Here is a 13191-nt window from a genome sequence, read left to right on the forward strand (position 1 = left end):
CCCCCTTTTTTTTTTAATTTACATAATCATGTTATAATTTCTCAAACTTATTTTTATATATCTATTTGATTTTTAAATTTTTTTTATTTGACCATGTAGTTTGACCTCCTTGGAGAACCCTCAGGAAGGTTTGATTACTATGTCCTTTACCCCAGATCCAGAAAACCAAAAATTCCATCCCTTTCCCCATGCAAAGAAAGTCATGATCAAAACCAACAAAACCAGAACCCACCCTTAATCCCATATTACCAGAAAGTCCTTCCCCAAATACAAAAGTGTCAACCCAAGCCTCCCAGTCAAACCCACACACAAAAACCCTTACCTTGTTACATGTTTGACCATGCATCACCCTCATACTCACAAAATTTTCCTCCTTTAGAAAGTTTTGACCACCCACAAGCCAATGTAAAACATGTTTGGAAGATAAAAAACCCTGTTGGAACCAATCCAGATGGAAGTAAAAAACAGGTCTCATCGAGTGGCAACCCTCAATTGGCAAGCAGAAAATGCTGTAGCACAAAATCAAGTCCTTTCAAAAATTCTTGACAACCAACAAAAGTTGACTGAAGCGGTATCCAATACCTTTTCATCCTCAAATTCCCTCATTGAAGATTTGAAGAAGAAGATAAAGTCAATTGAACAAGAATTAGAGACAATTGTTCGAGGAAAGTATACTCTGCAGCCTCACATCGCACCTTTGATGTGCTTGACTTGGAAGGAGTCCTCCATACCACTATAATCCCTCCACCCTTATGTGTCTATCCAATAACAGATCCATCCTCATCCTCAGGTCCTTCCTCATCCTCTTCATCCTCCAATGACATCATGGAAATAATAGAAACCCTTCCCTCAGACATAAAAGACCAGATAAAAACCCTAACCCTTCAAGCCAGATCCAAAAGAATCATCCAAGTCCTCCACAATTACCTCACACAAGACCAGAACCATTTCCTTGCCATTTACCCAGATATTGAGCAACCATGGAAAACCCCATTTGCATTTTGGATAACACGATGGAATGTTGTTCATTACCTTTACATGTGGTACTTACTCAATGAGTACTACTTGTGCATTCACTTTGAACCACGTTTCTACTCATACATTTTTCTTCATGATAATAAATATTTTAACAAATTCTGGCATGAACTTTTAAAAAATGATGCTCATGATGGTCAATGGTCCAAGTATCACAAAGCGGATCACCCCAGGTTTGGTCAAAGAATCACTTCAGCATGTATAGTTGCAAAGCTAAATTCCAAAAATAATATACAAGCAGAAGGAATTGTCCACCCTCCAGATGTCCATTGGGTAACAAATGCCGACGGTACTATTCACAGACACACAGATGTATCATGGATATCCCCTCCACTATTCACTTTCAATGGCGGAATCTCTCAACCAGGGAATCCTTCCGAAAATTGTACCCTTAGGCCGAGGACATTTGCGAGGCAAATGGCCTCATCAACACCATTGGGAAATGCCCAGTCCGTTTGATTTTGATGATCCCTATTTCCATAATCCTGATCCAGATGCAGACTTTGATGAAGAATGGTTTCAAGGAAGAGATGATTAGAAGAACTTATGTACAAAAGAATATATGAAAAAAAAAAAAAACAAAAAAAACAAAAACAAAACAAACAAAAGTTGTGGGACCCACTTTTGTCTTCACCTTCTTTTCCACCTTGCCGTCACATTCCTTTCAAGAATGCAGAAATTATATTTAGTCCTTTCCTTCAGCTCCAGGATTTCCGTTGTCAGAAGAAGATTTTGCAGCAACCAGCCCGTATTGCAGTCTCCAACACCTGTAAAGCAAGAACTCAGACTTCACGCTTTGTTACTGTAAATTATTTCGTCTTCTTGTAACATGTTTGCCTATAAAAAGGTTCTTTGTATCATTTGTTTAGCAGAGTGAAGCGAGAAGAGAAAAGAAAGAGTGAATTAGAGTAAGAAAAAATTAGAGAGTCAGCCAGCTTGTGAAATATTTTGCAGTCTATGTCTTCCAGTCCTGTAAAATATTTGTTCAATATAATAATATCCATCAGTTTGTTGTATCTTGTTCTGTGTTCTATCCCATATTCTGCAGTTATTTTCTATAGTATTTTAGCATTATATGCCATTAATAAGCTTCCATGATCTTCTTACACCCTCCTATGTTCGTCTTGTAGTTGTCTCGTCTTTATCCATATTTCATCTTTTCCATTACTTCTCCCGTAGCTTCCTAAGTTCATGAAATAATTTAGTTTTGTAACTTTGTTGTCTCGTCCTTTAGTCTCTTTCGTCTTTTTCACTTACTTCTCCCTATATGTGGTATCAGAGCCTACCTTTCCTTAAGAACTAGCAGTTTTATGTTGGACCTGAGGATGAGGATGGATCTGTTATTGGATAACTGCAGAATATGGAATCACTCTTTTCACTTGATGATGCAAAATATTTCACAAGCTGGCTGTACATAAGTTCTTCTAATAGCTCATAGATTTGGTAAATGTTTGGTCTAGGTCTAATAACTATGCTTGTAACAAATTGGACTTTAAGTAACTATTGTTGAGAACAATTTTTTCACAACACATGATACTATTTTATTGGCAACTCACACTACAACAACATTATCATGGATTTTGAATAAATCTCATTTAAAGCCTAAAAGAACCCATATTTTATTACATGGATCTTATACTTCATCAATTAGGCTCATGACCCACAACATCACTACATGGATTGAGTGTAAACAAAAGTTTCAAAACCCACCGCCTATATTATCTCTCTTATATTCATATATATAAAGTGGCTTTTCACATCTCTCAAAAAAAAAAAAGTGGCTTTTCACATAAAGGCCCATATCTACCCGAGACAACATCAAAGCACATGATAAATCATCTCATAGCTCAGCCCAAAATCCATAGCTCAGCCCAAAATCAAGGTATATTACTATTTTGAATTTTCAACACAACCCAACACATAGCTCAGCCCAAAATCCAGATCATCAAAACCCAAAAATATAACCCGGCCTTCAGTTCAAACATGCGCAAGTCAGCTTTCGGATTCGGATTGGGTTGCTCAATGCTCTCTCTCTCAAACTCAAATAGTGTTTCAACTTTCCCAGCTACATCAAAGCCCAAACCAATGTAATTTTCTCGGTATCCAAACAAAAAAGAAAAGAAGAAGAAGAAATGTGTCTCATGCAGTGTTCCAAACTATCATCATAGAAGGCGGTGGTTGGTGGTCCTTACTTAAAGCTTTGTCTTCTTAACCAACATGTTTTTACAAGGGAGTATACAAGGGTTAACTAATCAAGTACCAAAATTACATAAATCAAGAAAATGTTGGTGTTGCAAAGCTTACCACCAATCCATATTAAACATTGGGGAACACCGGAACAATTATCTCATTATCTCAGCATACATTTTTTATTTATTTATTAATGGTATCAATATTATTTTAGGTGTTCTTCTACCTCTTTTGTTTTGTTGACTTGAATCAAGTCACTCTTTCTCATTGGTGCATTTATTATTCTCTTTTGCACATGATCAAACTGTATCAAGTTACTCTCCCACGTATTTTCATCAATTGGATCTACCCTTGTCTTTCAACAAAATTTTTATATTTTGTAACCTATTTTTCCTTAAATTTATATTCATCCATATATATTAACATTCTTATTTTAGTTTGACTCTTTTTGTGAATATGTTGCTTCATAATAGCCTATCATTTAGTACCATAGATCATAGTTGACCTTGTATCAGTGTTATTACATCTTTTTTCTTTAACTTAATAGGTTTTATAACTCTTCTGTAGCCTTCTTATATAAATTGGACTTCTGGTTGTGTTAGAAACCGGTGAAATCAGTAGCTTTTTGGTCATAAATTCGTGGATGCGGTGTTAAATGAATGGCAGAGGACAATGATGGATTTGCCTGCTAAATTCCAAAAAGCTTATGAATTGGTAGGGTATTTCTCTAACTATGTGCTTTTGGCAAAGAATTATCTCGCCATATACCAACTCAAATTTTGCCTCCAGGGTCTGGTTAGCTCTGCTCAAATTTTTAAAATTCCTAGAACTCAATGCCCAGCAAACTACTACTAGATTTATCCCCCGAGCACTTCCTGAAGGAATGTCACAGGCATTTATTGAATGTGCAGAGTTCCATATAATAATATGCTACATTTACCAAAACAAAGAATCTAATAGTAGATATACAAGTATAAATCCATCAGCTCCATTTTTTAGTAAAGCCCATTGTCTCAACATATATATAAGGAAATTCCAATTGATGTAATCATGGGCCTCCTCTAAATCCAGCTTACATAATACTCCTGGTATGGCAGATTTCTAGAGAATCAGTTTGAGTTGTAGTCTAATTACATTGCAGGAAAAGAGTTAGGAGCCTTTTTATGAATATGAGAGCTTGAATTCAAACTAATCCCAATCCTTTTATTTTGTAATTATTGTAATAAAACTTGAACCAGTGAATGCCAAATGACTAAGATGGATCCGAATGGGCCTTTTAACTGATGCAAGTCCTTAGGCATTAGTGGAGGTCTTCCAAAGAGGTCCTTTATTTGAAGCAATGCAACTATTGTGTCACAATCATTCTAATCTTTTGTTTCATAGTGATTACTGATATTTCATGAAATTTCATACATGATATCATATTATATGTGGAGCGGGGGCCGGGGACTGTCCCCTCAACGAGGCTTTTCCAGAGAACTTTACAACCTTAGTTGGTCTAAAGAGAGCGAATGTCATGGGTTTCTCTGATGGTACGCTTCACTAGGATGTTCAATTTTTTCATTGAGTGCAAGATTGGAAATTAGAGTCTTTGGCCTTATTTATGGACATGATTTATTCAACGTCTATGTGGGGCAATGGTTTAGACAAAAGTTGTTGGAAGCCAGCTATCCTCTTCTAATGTCATGCAATTCTCTTGAAAAACAGTTTGGCAAGCGAAGGTCCCTCCTAGGGTGGCGTTCTTTTCATAGTCTGCTGCTTTGGGTAAGATTTTAATTATATAGATAATCTTCGGAAACAAAGAATTATTGTGATAGACTATTGTTGTATGTGCAATTGGTCTAGGGAAGCAGTGAATTATCTTCTTCTTCAATGCCCTCTAGCATATGAGTTGTGGACAATGGTGTTTAGATTGTTTGGTATTCATTGGGTTATGCCGCCAAGGGCCAGTGAGTTGTTTGCTTCTTGGCAGGGCAATTTCAGCTAGCATCACGATATAGCTTTCTAAAGGTTTGTGCAGCATTGAAGGAATAGAGCGCTAAATATTTTGAGGGATGTGAACATTCTATTGCCGAGATTAAGTCTTTTTTCATCCATTCTTTGCTCAAGTGGAGCTTAGCTCTGCAAACTTTTTCTTTTTCTTCTCTTCTTGTTTTGTTTGACCATTGTTTTTTGGGATCTTAATTGTATTACACCCACAATAGATTTCTTGTGTTCTTGGATCTGTTTTTTTATCGCAATAAATTTTTTATTACTTATAAAAAAAATTATTAATCTAATTATACTCTAGATGAAACTATATTACCAAAATGTTAACAAGTTTAACTTACTCTTTAAATTAAAATTCTATCACTAAGGGATGCTCTCTCTCTCTCTCTCTCTCTCTCTCTCTCTCATGCCGCATAACAATTCATAAAACAAAAGAGCGCTTACCGCACTATAAGCACATTTAAAAATTGGGTTTGGCTTATTTCTAGTACTTTTTTAACTAGATATCTCATTTTGTTTTAAATATACAATAGCAAGTGGTAGTGAATTTTAATCTTTACCTTTTATTTAGTCAGTGGGTGATGTGACAGTTTCTCATTAAAATAAAAGGAGATTCTAGTTTAAAAAGTACTAGAGGTAAGCCAAACCCTTAAAAATTACTAAGCTGATTATATTCTAGGTGAAACTCTACTGCCAAAGTTCTGGAAATTTATATATTTCAATTGAAAATCTATTACTAAAGGTTTGAATAACTTTTAGAAGAATCATCATCGGAGATTTTAAAATATTTTAATCATCGCCAATATTTTAAAATATTGCAATGATTGTGGTTGTGGGTTTTTTTTTTTTTTGCATTGTGTTGTGGTTGCCAGAATAGAGTGGTGGAGGTGGCTATGGCCGTTGGTGGAGTGGTTGTGGTGTTTGTTTTTTATTATTTTATTGTATAGTTTATATTATTTTATTGTGCTAAAAGTTTAAAAAAACCCACTGATGTTGGGTATTTTGTAACGTAAGATGGCAAAATAGATAAAGTAGCTTTTGGTGGAGCTAAATTACTAAATTTATGGCTCCACCAATGAGGATGCTCTAAAAAAGTAATGAGTTTCAGTACAATTGCTTAAATGTTTGCATATCTAAGTATTTTATTCTTTAGAATTATTTGGAGTGTTGTATATCTTTTGGACTGTCTTCTTAGGAGCTTCAACCAAATTTTTTTTTTAAAAAGCAAAGAATTCAACTTATTTTGGCTGTAAAATATACTAATTAAATGTCAATTTGATATTAAAAATATTGTAATTATTTTATTTTTCTTTGGGGTGTATGAGACAAATACAATCCATGCGGTTATAATGCAATATTGGAATATAAATCCTCTATCATTAACAACCTACCATGTATTTATTTGATTTTTCTTATAGTTAAAAATAGGGGGGAAAAAAAAACATGATAAGTTGTTGTAAGGGCGTAATTTGCACCTAAGCCCAAAACAAGATGGGTGTAGGCCCAAAGAGTCCAATACAATAAATTTGTAAAGAGTGGGCTCTAAATCTAGGTTCTAATGAGTTGAATTAATGATGATAACGGGCTAAAAGTACAGTGGGATGAAGATGGAACAATTTAAGTATTGAGATTTGTCTTCGGACTCAAGCCGAGAAGATTGATTCTTGTATTTCTCTTTTCTAAAGACAAATTACATATATTATTCTTGAGTCTACATTGTTTTTTTAAAGACAAATTACATATATGGGGGATCTTTTATCTTATATAGACATTTTCAGATAATCTTGGCCCTCCACTTGTTCATTGCGCAGATCATCCCCCCTTTTCTAATCTTCTCCAGCATCTTCTTCAAGTTCCTGAAAGATGTGGCACTCAAGACAACACTGTTCACAGGTCTTCTCCATGTAAATGTAGCCAGAAAATACTGTTCAAAAGTTTTCTCCACATAAATGCGGCAAGAAGGTTTGGTAGGATGCATTAAATGTGGTGGCAATATCTAGCCTTTCAGTCCCATAATATCCAAGGACATGGCCTCCTCGGTCCAGCAACTGTCCTTCTTGGCCAGGCATGACACGTGGTGTAATCACCTTACTCGAAATTCTCATACCCCACAGTTTTGATCAGTGGAATAAAAAAAATGTGGGACTAAGGATTTGTATTTATAATATTGAATATATTTTTTTAGAAAGTTTCAACTTATGACGTCCGTTACTAATAATAGCTATTTATCATCAGACCATGACACTAATCGGTTTTTAATGTAGACAATGATTGAATCTCAAATCTCTTATTCAACCATCAGTGCTAACTATAACCCACTATAATATTGAATATAATTGCATGCATGAGACATGTGAATGTATAAATTTAAAATTTTTATCATATATCTCGCGGGTTAACCACTAGTATTTCTAATACAAGTTACCAAGTGTTGTGTTGTAATTTACTTTTCTAATACAAGTTGCCAAGTGTTCTACTTATGCTTCATGGGTTAGATAAGTAGAATTTTACATTCCCTATAGGCAAGAGGATAACATCTTTTGTCCCGTGTATATATAAATAGGACAAAACTTAGGTACGTGCTATTTCTTAGGTTTCCCTTTTAAGATTCAGTCATGTGACTACTTAACTAAAAAATATACTTACATTCCATGAGAAAAAAATCTACATGATAGAGTCTTAAAAGGAGAATCTAAGGGACAACATATAAGTATTGTACCTAAGTTTTGCCCATACAAATATATATTAGGTTGTAATTATGTTACGTTTGATGCAAATTTTTTAATAATAGTAATATTAACCCCTCAAATTTTTTTATTACTTATATATTTATTTTCTAAAAATTAATCCTTTCATCAATTTATTTTTTTATCAAGATGAAGGAAGTAGGGATGCGTGACTTGGTGGTTTAGCATAGATTAAGACAAAACTATTTATGAATAAGTTGAGCTCAGTCAAGAGCCTTGTAACTTAATTAGTTGTCACATTTTGGTATTTCCAATGAAAACATTCAATTTAAGTTCAAATCCCTGTCTTTTTCATTGTAAGTTGTAACTACTAAATTATCAAAAAGAATAAGTTGAGCTCAACATGATTAAAAAAAAAAATACTTATGTTCATTTATTTAGCAAATTAGTTAAATTGAAACTTAAGTTTAAGCTCAATTATTAAACAAATTAAGCTCAAACGGTCAAACATATCAAGTTCATGAGTACAAGGCCCAATTTTAGTATCTAAAATATTATATGTTTATATATTTACATATATAAAAATATATTTATATAGATTTAGGGTCTGTTTGGGATCCGTTTATTTTGCTGAAACTGAAAACTTTTTACTGAAAGTACTGTAAATAAAGGTAAAAGTTAACTGAAATAGTATAGTGAGACTTATGAACAGTACCAAAAAGTGCAGTGGGATCCATGAATAGTAGTAAAAATAAGCTGAATAGTAAAATACGTTGGCAAAAATAAGTGTTGCCAAACACACACTTAAAATTGAATAAGATATTAGATTATTATTTATAATTTATTAATAAATAGTCATTTATATTGTACATACTAAAAATAATAATTCAAGATTGGTAAATCTAATTTCTATAATTTTATATATGAAAATCATTATATCTAATTAACTTAAATACCATTATTTTAGCTTAAAAAAATTTAATACAATTTAGTTATTAATTTTTAGCATAGATTTGTGAAAAGGTTAAAAATTATTGTAATTTTTACTATATATATATTGGAAAAGAATGAGTTAAGCTAATCAAATAACCCATAGACAAATTAAAGCTCGGTTGATAAAAAAAATGAACCAAGTTTAAACGTATAATATAATTTAATAATGAAACTAAACTAAGTTCATACTCAAAATAAAATAAAATGAACAATTGTAAACTTTTAAAGAATGTTGAGCTTAATTAATTAGGCTAATTTATAAGTAATAATATAATACATAGAAATTGAGGGTTAGAGCAGGTCAAAAGGCATTGTACTTGTGGTTGTGGCTATCCAACCGCCGGAGAAGGTTCATCAAATGGAAGAATGCATAGTAGTATATATATAAAATTAAGATTTAAGATGTGATCAGAGGGAGGTACAGAGAGATTAAAGATGTTGTCAACGCACAGCACATGATCAATTGCAAATGACAATTGGATATGTGTTAATTAAGCATCAATATCTTTTTCTTTTTCTTTTTAATAGGAATTAAGCATCAATATCATTCGTAAATTAATAGAAATAAATACTATATACTATATTATATATATGTTCCATTTTGAAGCTCATATATCATGATGCATGAAGGATATGATAATATTGGATTCCCTTTCTCATTAAGCTACGAATTAATGTTATGTAGTATTCGTAAAGGCAACGGCGCCAGTTGTGTTTTTTTTGGGTAAATAATGCAAATAATAACTGTAGAATACAATACAATAGTAGTACGTGGAAGTAATAGTATTTGGCATATGCCATATTAACGATAATGTGGCGTTTCAACCATCATCATCATCACCGTGTTTGACCAGGAATAGCCACCCCACAGAGAGAGAGAGAGAGAGAGATATATGAATATATATGAAAGGTTGCGTGGGAATCCCTTCGTTGGATTGGTTTGGTTTGGGTCTGAACTGAAACAAAAAAGCTTTAGCCTAGCTATATATCCGGCTTTTTTATTTGTTTATTTTTGATTTGATTAACCTAATCGAGACCTTGAATTGTGTACTTGTGTTTCGTCACCACGTGCATATGCCACGGACTTTCAGGATTTTGCTTTCTCATCATCCTTCTCCCTCGATCTCCTCACGTGCAAAATCCACCTATCTCATCAATTGTCAAGCACACCCTACTCCTTCCCTTTCTTATTGCTTGTCCCCACACTGCCTTTTCAAATAAGTTTAGTAACATCATTTTTTTTTTTTCCATATTCGTGCGGTAACTTGTTGTGATTATTACATAATGTTAATGTATAGTGAATTTATATAATGATGTTACTTCAATTACAATTTGTCATACTAACTAGTTAGAATGAAATATTATAAATTATTTGTATCTTTTTTAACATTATTCTTTTAAATACTTTTTGGTTAATTGTTTGGGGTGGGTACCCTTAAGTTTCAATGGGTCCAAGTTTCTTGTGCCATTAATTAGTACATGATCTATATGTGACTTTATGCAAAAAGAAGAGAGAGAGATAAGTTTGTATGATAGATCAATCCAACTCTAAGACGTCATTTGGGTTTTTCTTGACCCTCAAATTTTGGGGCTAAGATTTGATTATTATTGTCATGGTTATTTCTTACCCTTAAAAAATTAAGAATTGCCAAATGAACGGGGTAAAATTTTGATCACCCATAAATTTTATTTGTGTGAGAATCTTGTCTACTTGGATCACTACTGATTTACTATAGAAAAAAGTGGCTTCATTAAAAATCTCATTATCATGATTCATCAAATATTGATGAGGCCCCCATCGATTGAGACCATGTATCTTTGTGGGCTTCATGGTCTTTTTCCCTGATATTTTAAGCTCTACCTAGGATCCGGAATCATGATTAATCATTCGCAGAATCCATAACAAAAAAAAAATGATAATAATACAAAATGAATGTTAAAGAAATAAGTAAATACTAAATACTAAAAGAACCCGTGTTTCACCCTTACACTGAATTTGATGCAATTTGCCACTTTTCATGAACATGATTCGGGGTAGCTTTTACTGTATCATCATCTTTTGACTTGACCGCAGCTTCTGAGAAATACAAAAGCGAAAGGGATTTAATTTTGGTAACTAGTTTATAGGGATCCAGATTTAGAAAAATAGTTAAGATTATTGGAGCATGTAATATTGAATTCATGGGTAAGATTGCACCATCATATATTAATTACATGGATCAGCTCTTGTTAGGTCAAACAATTTTTTAACCTTACGGCTTTTCTTTTTTTTTTTTATCAAATTTTTATATCTCACAATTACATAGTAATTGCAACATCAATTATTACATGGGATCCAAATCCAATTGGTAGAAACTACCTCTTTTCTTATGGTTAAAAAAAAATCTTGAGTTAAATTTTTTTTTTTTTTTTTTTAATCAAGGGAATGAACTAACATCTTGGCACAAAGTAATGAGGTGACATCTCGGCTCGAACCATTAGAGAGAAGATTGAAAAAGAAAGCCAAATTGATGAGTCTAGGTCCCTAATCCCAGTAGTTGACTAGTTTCTACATATCCCTTACACCTAAATAGTTTTTGGCTTGAAATAAAGGTATGTGACACGCCTTCCACTCCTCCCAATGGTTTTGGATTCAGTGCAATAACTAAGGTTAATTGCACCATGTAATAACTATCCCATATAAGATGTAAAAGTTGATGGGTAAATTTTGTTAACCTTGTTAACTTTAATATTTTACTTTTTTACCTTATCAACTTTTACATCTCACATGAGGTGGTAAATGCAAGATAAATCTAATTTTTCTTTATTCTTCTTTCTTCCTAAGATGTTTCAAAGATCACTATTCACTAAATTTTGGGTGATCAAATTAGTACAATTTGACAAAACTTAAGCAAAAGATTAAAGTATACTTTTGACCACTAAAGTTTGGAGTTTGTTTTCATTTTGACCTTTTAAGTTATAAAAAAACTTCATTTTAACCCTTCATAAATGATTTTGTTTTCGTATGAACCTTATCATCCGATTTTGCTGGCAATTTGATTGTTTTAATACTAGATAAGTGGTGTATATTAAGTCACTTCACCAATATAGTGCTAGGTATCACTAGAATATTAATAGAAATGGGACAAAATTTAGCTACAAAATTGATTATAGCATAAGGCTACAACTTTATTACATTATTATGTATTTTGAAAATCTTACCGTAAAACTACATGTTCTTTACACTCTTAATACACATATCAAATTTTGTATCAATCGGATATTATTTCTTATATGATCTATAAGCTTACATTTTATACATAGTTTTATACTACAAAATCTTGCAATTTAAACACTTTATTGATGACATACCTATTAATCTTCAATTTTTTTTTTAAATTTTGCAAGTATGGAGTATATAAGAAGAAAATGTAATCTAATAGTGGATTTTTCAAAATTCACCTCTAATAAAAAGATATTGAGTAAGATTGTAGTCTTAGGTTATAACTAATTTTGTAACTAAATTTTGTCCATAGACATGAGTGACAAAGTTAATATGAAAACGAAATAAAACAAAAAGGACCAAAATAAAAATTCTAAAACTTATAGGGTCAAAAATGGAAATAGGCTCAAATTTTTAGGGACAAAAATATATGTTAGTCTAAATTGATATTAGACGACCTATATATGCCTAGACTGCTAAGCTCCTCCAAAGAATTGTTATATTAAGATATCTACACTAAGGAAGAACAAACTCTTCTTCTTCTTCTTTTTTTTTTTTCAAACGGGCTGATACTATATACTATATATATCAGAAAAAATAACAAAAAATAATAAGAGGGTGGAATAATGGAATAAAAGGGAATTGGGCTCATTCCTCTTTGACTCTGACCAATGACCATGCGTGTGTGCATAATTGAAGACAGATGGGTTACACTGGATAGAAAAAGACAGAAAAAAAAATAAAAAATAAAAACAAAGAGAAGAGATTGAAAAAAATGGGTTTAAATTAGTAGTAATTGACAGTTAAGCAGATTTTCTTCATCGTAATATGGCGATTTTCGGGAATAAGGTCTCCCATTCAACGAACATTTACCAATACAATTCCTTCATCACAATACCCTCTTCACAACAAGACACATACATGCATAGCTCATCAATTCTATAACTACACCTTTCCTTAATTTACTTGTTTTCTTCTTTATCTTGATAATATATAAATATATATGTTTAGCAAAAAATTATACATAAATATATATTTTTCCTTTATTTCTGTGCCCACCTTGGGTTTTTAGTCAGTCCCAAAGATTTGCACTAA

This window comes from Castanea sativa, chromosome 11, assembly GCF_040712315.1.
Source record: "Castanea sativa cultivar Marrone di Chiusa Pesio chromosome 11, ASM4071231v1".
Classification (NCBI taxonomy): domain Eukaryota; kingdom Viridiplantae; phylum Streptophyta; class Magnoliopsida; order Fagales; family Fagaceae; genus Castanea; species Castanea sativa.